The sequence below is a fragment of the Diceros bicornis genome, chromosome 9 (genome assembly GCF_020826845.1).
Source record: "Diceros bicornis minor isolate mBicDic1 chromosome 9, mDicBic1.mat.cur, whole genome shotgun sequence".
Lineage (NCBI taxonomy): Eukaryota > Metazoa > Chordata > Mammalia > Perissodactyla > Rhinocerotidae > Diceros > Diceros bicornis.
The window spans coordinates 5,231,255-5,241,878 of NC_080748.1; positions in this window are offsets into that span (position 1 = coordinate 5,231,255).

Sequence of the window (10,624 nt, forward strand, 5' to 3'; positions counted from 1 at the left end):
TACTTTACGCCAGTGACTTCCTTACCCTTTTGAAACATTGATCCACAATAAGAAATAAGTTTTATAGCACTACCTAGTACCTACACACATGTAAAGTATGTGTGTGTGTTCACAAAACACAAAAATTTACCCTTATTACTGCAGTGCATGCTGATAATTTTCTATATTTTCATTAAAACAAAGTGTTTAGTAATGAAAACACTGCATTGATTTCATGGTTTTCAGCTTGAAAAATACTTTGCTAGGACATATCCTTGATGAATCCTTGTTCAAGCTAAATCACGTGGAGTTTGGAAACTATAACTCTGTGGAAGTTTTGCCTCATGGAGATTATAATACCATTAAAGTTGTTATGTTTTGGGGCAGTACAAAGTTTAGTATAGTATAAGTATAGTGAGTACAAAGTGTAGTATATACCAAACTATAACCCTATTGCTCTTTTCTGTAGTTCCTTTCTACCTACAGTCTGGTGGCGTGTTCCAATAGCACAGAGTAATGATAATTCTAACAAGGTTTTTCCCATTCGTGACTTAGGGTATGAGATGGAGGCCAGGACTGCCTACGTTTTTCTTTAGCAATATGTTAGGCTGATCAACACTGTCAGAGAATTTGCAGTGATGGGGCGGTCAGAAGAAGTTGCTCATCTTTAACACTTCACTAGACAGGATAGGCCCCTCCATCTTGTTTAACATTGTCTGTGCAATGTGCCTGCTACTGTTAGGTGCTGGAGGAGGAAAACCAACATTAGATCACATTCCCTGCTCCCAAGATACGTAATGATCTAATGGGGGAGGTGTTCAACAAATACACAAAACATCTAGTATGTGCAAGAATCTGGGAATACAGTAGTGAACAAGACAGAACAAAACCCTGTTCTCAAAGAGCTTAAATTCCAGTGGGGAAGATAGATAATAAATATATTTTTAGAAGGACTTTAGATATTGTTAAGTGCAGTTAGGAAAATAAAAGGAATAATGTAATAGGGAGTGATGGTGGTGGAGGAAGGGCTTATTTAGATAGGAGAGTCAGGGAAGATCTCTCCAGGCGGTGGCATTTGTATTAGCATCAGAATGATTAATTGAAGAAAGCAGTGTCCTAAGCAGAAGGAATAGCAAGTGTAAACACGCTAAAATGGGAATGATCTAGATGTGTTAGAGGATTATTAAGTTAGAGTGATAATGAGTTAGATGGTTTGGGGCCCAGCATGGTGGGTGGTGTACAATATATCTAGGGGAGTGAAAGGAGGTGAAGTCAAGAGGTAGGCAGGGGCTAGATCATGTAGTCTATAAACAGAGTTTGGGTCTTATTCTAGTAACAATAGAAAAGCCCTTAGAAGGTTTTATGCAACAGAGGTGAGGTGATTTGATTTAACTTTTAGAAGCCAGCGATCACACTGGTTGCCATGAAGATGAATTGATTGAGGTTGTCAGGTTGAGGGGAAGGGAAGTGTTGGAACTGCTAGCAGTAACCTGGGTAAGAGATGAAGGTGACTGAGACCAGGTTTTTAGCAATGGAAATTAAGAAAATTGGTCAGATTCAGCATACGTTTTGGAGGTAGAGCTCAGAATATTTACTAATGGTTTGGATATAGGTTGTGAGGAAAAGAGAAGAAAGGATGAGGAACTGAGTGGCTAGTGTTGCTTTTTACTGAGATTGGAGTGGATTTGGGGAGAAATCAGTAGTCATGGTTTAGCCATGTTAAAATTCGAGATGTCTCTTAGGTATCCAACTGGAGATACAAAGAATGCAGTTAGATTTACAAATATGGAGATAAGAGGTAAGGGTTGGAGATACAGATTTGGGAAGCATCAGTGTATAGATAGTATTTAATACCATAGAATTGGATGAGATCATTTAGGACAAAGAAGAGAAGAAGTCAAAGCAATGAGCCCTGGAGATCAAGAAAAAGAGGATAACCCAGCAAAAATAGACTGAAAAGAGCAACAAGTGATGTAGGTTTCAAATTTGAGGGAGTGGGACTTCCAGTTCTAAGGAGGATGGAAAAAGTGATGTCAGGCCAATGTTCCCACTGTAACTAGGGAAAAACACAACAAATAAATCTTTGCAAAAATCATAAGTTTAAAGTCGCTGGAGAGCTGTGGAAGCAACGAGACTAAATTCCTGAGAGGAAAGAGTTATTTCTAGATGAGCTAATGATCCTGGCTGTTTTCAACTCTGGAGACATTTCCAAAGTTTGAGCATGGGCTGAGAATTGGCTTGGCCCAGGGAAAAGGGCTCTTTTAGAGAAAAGAAAACTAGCAGAGCTTTTGGTGGTCATGTGCGGTTGGCACAACAAACTAGAAACTTAGAGAAGCCCCAAACTTCTGATTGCTTTTCCATCATGGGCATTTGCTGAGTATAGAGATGGTGCTGGAGGCTGGAGAATTGAGCTGCAGGCTTTTAGTGTTGTAAAAGCCTAAGGAGATTTAAAGTTAAATCTCCCGCTATCTTATGGTCCTTAGGAGACAAAGTCCTGCTAGAGAAAGGACTTTCCACAAATACACAATTGGTCTATCCTCAAGACGTTTGCTATTTCATGAAGCTGGTGGGGACAGGAAGCTAATGATCTAAATTCAAAACCCCCAGGGGCCAACTTGACTCTTGACATCTTTCAGAGCTGAGGAGACAGATCTACCAGGCTCTCAGTCAAAAGCCTGGGAGGACAGACATGAACCAGGGGTGGACTGACGCTCGCAAAAACTACAACCCAGCCCAATCCAGCTGAATCCTTGGTTGCATTGAGGTTGTTAGTCCCAAATCCTCTCTGACTAGCAGAAGAAAGAGGAACTTTCTCTGGTAACGACATCATTTGTAGCCTCTATGGTTCTTGTATATCCAAAGTCTGGCATACAATAAAAAAGAGGCAAGAAAATGGCCAAGAATCAAAAGAAAAATAGAAGCCGACCCTTACATAATTCAGATAATGGATCTAACAGACAAGGGCTTTAAAATAACTATGATTAGTATATTTAATAAAATAGAGAAAAGATGGACAAAATGGATGAAAAGGTAGAGAATTTCAACAGAGTATTGGAATCATGAACAAGAGTCAAATGGATGACCTAAAACTGAAAGATACAATAGTTGAAACTAACTTATTTGGATGGATTTAACAATGTACTGGACACAGCAGAAGTCGGGATTAATGAACAGGTTATTAGAAAATATCAAAATTGAAACACAAGAATGGAAAGAATAAAGAAGATTATAGACATCTGGGACATGGTCAAGATAAATAAGTTTAACAGGAATGTCAGAGAAGAAAAAGAATGGAGTATAAATAACATTTGAAGAGAGAGTGTCTAGAATTATTCCAAATTGATGAAAGACATCAACCCACAGATTCAGGAAGCTCAGTGAACACCAATGAGGATAAATATAAAGAAAAATGCACCCTAAACATATGATCAAGTTGTTAAAAACCACAATTATCTTAGAAAGAAGCATGAAATGGCAGAGTGAAAAGCACCAAAGAGGTAGGGGGATATATAAAAGAATAGTGACTATTTAAAACAACAACAACAACAATAATAATACCTTGTGGGATTTTAACATATATAGAAATAAAATATATGACAATACTAGCCCAAAGATTGGGAGGTGGTATTAAACTGCTGTAGCTTATTGTATTGTTCAGATAGTGGCAGATGTAATAAGTCAAGGATACATATTGAAGTCTCTAGAGTAACAACTGAAAGGAATATATAATTAAAAATCTAATAGAACAACTAATAGATACAGAAAGAATGAGAGAGTTAGAAAATCATCATCTTGCAACCACCACAATAGTAATTGGTTCAGGCAAGAACCAATGGATGCTAGTCTGATGAGAACAGTATATTTACATAGCCTCAAAGTATTTCCCCACAAATTACTTATTAATTACAAGAGGAAAACTGCTAATTTTATATTGAAGAAATTTGGTGGACACGGCCTTAACCAGTGACCAAAGTTAACATGACCAATAATGGGACAAATCAAACCCATGTGCCTCTGATGTGATGAACAAGACTTCTTAGTTGATATACCTGCCAAAAACATCTAACTTGAACCTACTCATGAGGAAGCATCCCAAATTGAGGAACAATCCTACAAAATAACTGGCCTAAACTTTTAAAAAATGTCAAGATCATAAAAGACAAAGAATTAGAGCTCCAGATTAAAGGAGACTAAAGAGACATGTCAACAAAATGCAATGCAGGATCCTGGTTCAGATCCTGGACTGGGGGGAAATTTGCTCTAAAGGACACTATTGAGACAACTGATTAAATGTGAACAGGTCTGTATATTAGATAGTAGAACTATGTCTGTAAATTTTTCTAATTTTGGTAATTGCACCATGGTTACATAAGTGAATGCCCTTGTTCCTAGGAAATACTTACTAAACCATTTTGAGACAAAGGGTCCTAATGTCTGCAACTCAATAGTTCAGGAAAAAATACAATGATAAAGCAAATGTTGAAAAATATTAACAATTAATGGATCTGAGTGAAGGGTATATAGAGTTCTTTGTACTATTCTAACAACTTTTCCATAAGTCTAAATAGATTCAGAATAAAAGTTTTTTAAAAAGCTACTGGAAGATAAAATATAATAATAAAAATACTTGATTAATCCAAAGAAAGGCAGGTAAAGGAAAAATAAAGGAATAAAGAACAGATGGACAAACAGGAAACAAGTAACAGGATGGTAGGACTTAAACCCAATTATATTAGTAATTATACTACATTAGTAATTATAAAAAAGTAAACACAATTATATTAATAATTACATAAGTAGAAAATACTAATTATAATATAAAAACATTAAATATTCCAATTAAATGACAAAGATTATCAGACTGGATTAAAAAATAAGACCTAAATATATGTTACTTACAAGAGACATTTAAATATAAGGGCACAGGGCCGGCCCCGTGGCTTAGTGGTTAAGTGCGGGCACTCTGCTGCTGGTGGCCTGGGTTCGGATCCCGGGCTTGCACCGACGCACCACTTCTCTGGCCATGCTGAGGCCGCATCCCACATACTGCAACTAGAAGGATGTGCAGCTATGACATACAGCTATCTACTGGGGCTTTGGGGGAAAAAATAAATTAAAAAAAATTTATAAATATAAGGGCACATGGGCCGGCCCTGTGGCTTAGCGGTTAAGTGCGTGTGCTCCGCTACTGGCGACCTGGGTTCGGATCCCGGGCGCGCACCAACGCACCGCTTCTCTGGCCACGCTGAGGCCGCGTCCCACATACAGCAACTAGAAGGATGTGCAACTATGACATACAACTATCTACTGGGGCTTTGGGGGAGGAAAAAAAGCGGGGAGGATTGGCAATAGATGTTAGCTCGAGCCTGTCTTCCTCAGCAAAAAGAGGAGGATTAGCACGGATGTTAGCTCAGGGCTGATCTTCCTCACACACACACACAAAATGTATATATAAGGGCACAGATAGGTTGCAAATGAAAAGATGGAAAAAGATACACTATACAAACATTAATAAAAAGGAATAATGGAGTGATCAACTATGTCAAATGATACAGAAAATCTAAGAAGACACAGACAATTGGCTTTGGCAATAATTATGTAATTTCAAGCTTGTTAAGTCATTGCAATAAAGTGGGATAAATACCCAATTGGAGTAGGTTGAGCAGAGACTGGGAAGTGAGATTATAGAGCCAGAGAATAAAGACAACTCAGAACTTTTTGCTATAAAAGGGGAGGGAGAAATTAGATGGTAGATAAGAGTGGGACCTGGGGTCAAGAAAGGGTTTATCAAATGTTATCAGGAAACAAGACAGGATATATGAAATTGAATTCAGGTAGGTTAGTATATTAGGTGGCTAAAACAAAAAAAAATAATAGCTCTCATCTGTGTGTATGGAACATGAGGCGAGGAGGGTAATGCGTAGTAGATATTTGAGGAGAGGGGAGATGTAATTAGTGATTGGAAAAAGGGAATATAATTGGGAAAGTGTAATATATATGTGTGTTGAATGTTTATCTGAGATACAATTAGAATTGTGTCTAGTCAGCCCAGTTGTATGATTTTAACAGAGTTGGGATTATTTCAGGCAAATATACAGAGGAGAAAAGGAACAAGGGATTAAGGGTGTTTGTAAGGGTGTGGAAATGGAGTTGAATCATAGACTCTAAACTAGACAAGAAAGGAAATAAGGACTCAAGAGTGGGCTGGTTAGTTAAAAAGTGGTAGGATTAGGAGACTTGATGAGATCAGAGAATTACAGGAGTGGGTAAGGATAGAAAGTGATTGTGTCAGGGAACAAGATATTTGAAATCTCATGTTTGGAGGTGGTGCAGTTATTAGTAATGATAATATCTGGGGTATGACCGTATGTTTTGATGGTTGAGATGTGATGGGAGAAAAGACAATTGGACTAAGTTAGTCATTTAGAGGCCAGGATATTGAATAAATCACCTCTGTGGAGGTTAAAGGTGCCAGCAATGATGAACAGTGGTAGGTCCAGGTGCTAACCAAGAAGATGACAGCAATAAAGAGAACAATTGGTGGGAAAATCTGACAGTCCTTTAAAGGAGGGAAAGAGGTTTGGGTAGATATGCACATTGGTAGCCCAAGAAGTTAACTATGAAAGTAGCCAACTACAATTGGCTTTTGGAGTTATGGTGCCTAAATGATTTTTTCCAACAGCTTGGTCCACAATAAGGAGTCTTACAGCTATGATAGGTATTGGGCTGGCAGAGTGAATGAGGGGGTGAGAGGGAAGAACTAAAGATGACTAAATAAACACTGAGAAAAAAAAAGTTAAAAAATGGCAGTAAGTACATACTTATCAATAGCTACTTTAAATGTCAATGGACTAAATGTTCCAATTAAAAGGCATAGGGCAGTTGACTGGATAAAAAAACAAGACCCATATATATGCTGCATACAAGAGACACACTTCAGACCTAAAGACACTCACAAACTGAAGTAAAGGGATGGAAACGGATACTCCAAGCAAATGGCAATGAAAAGAAAGCTGGGGTAGCAATACTCATATCAGACAAAATAGACTTTAAAACAAAAACTGTAAAAAGAGATAAAGAAGGGCATTACATAATGATCAAGGGAACAATCCAACAAGAGGATATAACACTTGTAAATATCTATGCACCCAACGTAAGAGCACCTAAATATATAAAGCAATTATTAACAGGCAAAAAAGAGAAATAGACAGTAACACAATAATAGTAGGGGATTTTAACACTCCACTTACACCAACGGATAGATCATCCAAACAGAAGATTAATAAGGAAACATTGGCCTTAAATGACACACTAGAACTCAAAATGGATTAAAAACTTCAATGTAAGACCTGAAACTATGAAACTGCTAGAAGAAAACATAGGCCGTATGCTCTTTGACATCAGTCTTAGCAACATAATTTCAACCACCATGTCTGACTGGGCAAGAGAAACAATAGAAAAAATAAACAAATGGGACTACCTCAAACTAAAAAGCTTCTGCACAGCAAAGGAAACCATCAACAAAACGAAAAGACAACCTAACAACTGGGAGAGGATATTTGCAAACCATACATCTGATAAGGGCTTAATCTCCAAAATATATAAAGAACTCATGCACCTCAACAACAAAAAAACCAACAACCCAATTAAAAAATGGGCAAAAGACCTGAACAGACATTTCTCCAAAGATATACAGATGGCCAACAGACGCATGAAAAGATGTTCAAAATCACTAACTATCAGGGAAATGCAAATCAAAACTACAGTGAGATATCACCTCACGCCCGTCAGAATGGTTATAATTAACAAGACAGGAAACAACAAGTGTTGGAGAGGATGTGGAGAGAAGGGAACTCTCATACACTGCTGGTGGAAGTGCAAACTGGTGCAGCCATTATGGAAAACAGTATGAAGATTCCTCAAAAAATTAAGGATAGAACTACCACATGATCCAGCTATTCCACTGCTGGGTATTTATCCAAAGAACTTGAAAACACCAATGTGTAAAGATACATGAACCCCTGTGTTCATTGCAGCATTACTCACAATAGCCAAGACTTGGAAGCAACCTAAGTGCCCATCAAGGGATGAACGGATAAAGAAGATGTGGTGTATATACACAATGGAATACTACTCAGCCATAAGAAACGATGAAATCCAGCCATCTGTGACAACATGGATGGATATTGAAGGTATTATGCAAAGTGAAATAAGTCAGAGGGAGAAGGTCAAATACCGTATGATCTCACTCATTAAACAGTAGATAATAACAACAACAAACAAACACATAGAGACAGAGAATCTATTGGTGGTTACCAGAGGGGAAGGGGGGAGGGAGGAGGGCAAAAGGGATAATTAGGCACATGTGTGTGGTGATGGATTGTAATTAGTATTGGGGTGGTGAACATGAGAACATGATGTAATCCATGCAGAAATAGAAGTATAATGATGTACACCTGAAATTTATACAATGTTATAAACCAATGTTACTGCAATAAACAATTTAAAAAATGACAAAAAAGGTTAGCAAAAAAAAAAAAAAAGATGGCAATATCAAGCTTTTGAGACCTCAAGGACGGTAATATCTTCAGTAGAGAAGAGTGGAGAGGTATTAGTGTCTAAGGAAACATGATGAGCTGGGTTTTGAGTATTTTGTTGCCTTTTTCTCACATATATGTCTTAAATTTGGATTTAATTATAACATGTTTATTTCACGTTCATAAATATGTTCATATTTGAAGAGAATTGATTATAAATTAGGCAACTAAAACATTTTGCTGTTTTATAAGGCATTTTCTCAACTCTAATTAGTCTCACAAAGATGAATTTTATGTTCTATCAAATAGGTGAGAATTTTCAGCAGTTTGTGATCTTTCACAAAATGAAACTGTTGGAAAATAATTATTTTCTTTTCCATTTCCAAGGTAATAAAGGTGGAAGAAGAGAGAAGTTGCCACGTTATCAGACAGTGGAAGGTATTTTGTTGAATAATATACAGAATTAACAGTCTGGCACTGTGTCACCTTACATATGAAAGGATATTGTAATGAGTATTCCTATGAAAATATTGTGATAGTCTCTCCTAAAGGACTCCCACACTTTTTTTAATCAAATAAAAAATAAGCAGGCCAGCCCTGTGGCTTGGTGGTTAAGTGCGCGAGCTGCGATGCTGGTGGCCCGGGTTCGGATCCCGGGTGCGCATCAAGGCACCACTTCTCCATCCATCCTGAGGCCGAGTCCCACATACAGCAACTAGAAGGGTGTGCAGCTATGACATACAACTATCTACTGGGGCTTTGGGGGGAAAAAATAAAATAAATAAAATTAAAAAAAAAAAATAAGCAGTATTTTTGAGTACTGATCTTTATTTCCATTTTACCAGAAAGGAAACAACATGAGCAATTTATCTAGTAGTCGGAAAAAAAGTGTTTTATAACCTCAAAACAAATGTTTACTCACCAAGAGCTGTAAATTGCTTAAACCGCTTAAATTGGAGATTTCAGTGGGATTTTTAGCACTAAATAAAGTAATTCCTAAACTCTTCAGTTATAGAGTATTCAAGGCATATGAAAGTGTTCTTTTCTTACACAACATCACCAAAATGGAGTTTAACCAATGGTTTACAAGGTAGTCAAATACCAAAGCTGCAAACCATTTAGGGAGCCATAAATTATGTTTTTTCTACACTTTCCAAAAGCTTTCGGTTGGTATCAATCTTTTGTTTTTAGTTTCGAAGTATGACTGCTATAAAATGACCATATTCATTAGCCTGCCACCTAAAAAGCATTAAGCATTAATTTGTAGAATGAACAAATTAGTAAGTTTTCTTGCGTTCTTGAAGTATAATATAATTCCTTCATTTAAGAATATTTCCTTTAATTTATTCTCAGAATATTTGGCTTATTTTACATGACTGCTTGCACTTACAATTTAGTTATCATTGAGTAGGAATTCTCCAACATTGTAACAGACCACGTGATACCCACTAACAGCCACAGAAATACAAGTTGGGAGAAATATTTAGTACTTTGATGTTAGAGTTGATAGGCACAGAAGGATCATTTTACCGGTGTTTAGCAGGAACGGCCACCTCTGTTAAAATGAGATTTTTAAAAAATCTCTGATATATTTCTTTGAAATGGACTCGCAGAAAAGGAAGTCGTCCTAAAGAAGAGAATCCTTCTAGGTTTTGAGCTCATTCTTTTTCCAGGTGGCCTGTTCTAGTCTTGGGTAAGCTTTAATTACTAGAAAAAGTCTTTTTACCCTGAGCCAAAATCTGTCTCCCCTAACTTCACAAAGTTGGCCCCACTTCCAAGCTCTGGAGACTCCTAGGCCTTCTTCAGTCAGGCAGGACAGCGCCAGTCCACGGGCACAGCCACGTCAGGTCTGCTCCTTGTCCGCAGCACAGCATACCGTCGAAAGCTCGGTGACATCCAGGCCTCGGAACCCACACCATCCGCCCAGTCCGAGTCAACGCGGCCGGCGAGCCCTCAGTTTGTGTGGCTTTCTCAGAACAAATCTGAAAACATTTTCGGGGGAGATGTCGGGGACACTGGTGAGGACATTTCATAAGTGACAAAACGTCTTCAATTCCCAGAGGTACAGGGTGCAGGCCCAGCTCGTTCCTGCGACCGCCGGGCAACGA